The sequence below is a fragment of the Austrofundulus limnaeus genome, unplaced genomic scaffold (genome assembly GCF_001266775.1).
Source record: "Austrofundulus limnaeus strain Quisiro unplaced genomic scaffold, Austrofundulus_limnaeus-1.0 Scaffold15, whole genome shotgun sequence".
Taxonomy (NCBI): Eukaryota; Metazoa; Chordata; class Actinopteri; order Cyprinodontiformes; family Rivulidae; genus Austrofundulus; species Austrofundulus limnaeus.
Window position 1 is genome coordinate 258840 of NW_013952417.1, and position 1234 is coordinate 260073.

General features: G+C 41.8%; 1 protein-coding gene across 1 annotated transcript in view; it reads right to left on the bottom strand.

Annotated features, from left to right (window-relative positions):
* Positions 1 to 1234, bottom strand: part of ythdc2 (YTH domain containing 2) — a 47640-nt gene that overhangs the window by 37627 nt on the left and 8779 nt on the right. The gene's annotated exons all lie outside the window — the stretch shown is intronic.

The following is a 1234-nucleotide window of genomic DNA, read 5'->3' on the forward strand; positions in this document are numbered from 1 at the left end:
GTGTGTGTGTGTGTGTGTGTGTGTGTGTGTGTGTGTGTGTGTGTGTGTGTGTGTGTGTGTGGAGAGAGACAGAGACAGAGGGAGAGAGAGAGCAGTGCAGCAGTCAGCTCTCCCCACCCGAGGCTGAAGGTCAACAGACGATCATGCTAAGTTTGCTAACAGCTCCACCCTCTGACTGCTGCAGGGGCGTGTCTTAGAGAGAGGTTTATATACCAGAACACAGCCGCTGTGACGAAACTGTGCACAACCACGTCACAGTGGAGAGCCGTTAACCAATATGCAAATTAGCCTGCGGTACTACTGCTCCACCCAAATGCGCAGCAAAAACACGTTTTTAGACCAAATATTACAGATTTGAACAAATACACACAAAAACATCAAAATTAGCACAGAAACAGTACTATATAACATTTTAGACACATTCTAGGCAGTTTATCAGCTAAAAAAAGTTAATTTTGGGGTAAGTTACTCTTTAATTACTCCTTAGGAACAAGTTTCAGTTGAACCCAGTTTAACGTAATCTTAGATTTGCTTATTTTGTTAAAAACTTTGTGGGAACCAAACAAAACATAAAAGTCTCACATATTTATTCCTTTTATTTCATCTATTTTCTAAAAATTTATTCATAGGTGGCATGGTGTTCATCCACACCAGCCATGAGTCTGTCTCTATTACCTGACTATCTTTTTTGTTTGTCTCTTCAGACGCTCCAATTAACCATTAATTATTTAATGGACAGAAAACATTTCAGATGGCTTCTTTTAGCAAAGCCTTAGGTCTGATTTTGTTGGAATACACAGAACCATTAAAGGGGCTATATCATGTAAAATCAACTGGTTTTATATAATGTTATGTTATCCTCTCATCAAAAACATGCCCAGAGTCTTACTTTGACTCATTCATGCATGTTTGAGAAATCCTGTACTATCCCGAGGCAGTCAGGCAGGGGAGCAGAAATGACCGGTTGGGACTAGAACCGCCTTTTGGGATCATCTCCTCCTCTGGGCTGTGTCTCCAAGCTGAGCTTCCTCATCACAGAGCACACACACCCCCTGCACCCCACCCCTGACTCCTGCAGGCTCTCAGCAGCAACAAAGCAAACAACTGATGAAACTGAAACTGTCTGCTGAACTCTCAATACTAATTCTGAGCGCAGCCCTTTTCAAATTCAAAATACCTTTGAGGAAATACATTTTCAGATGCCAAGTAAACTACACTGAGCTTCCATATCGCC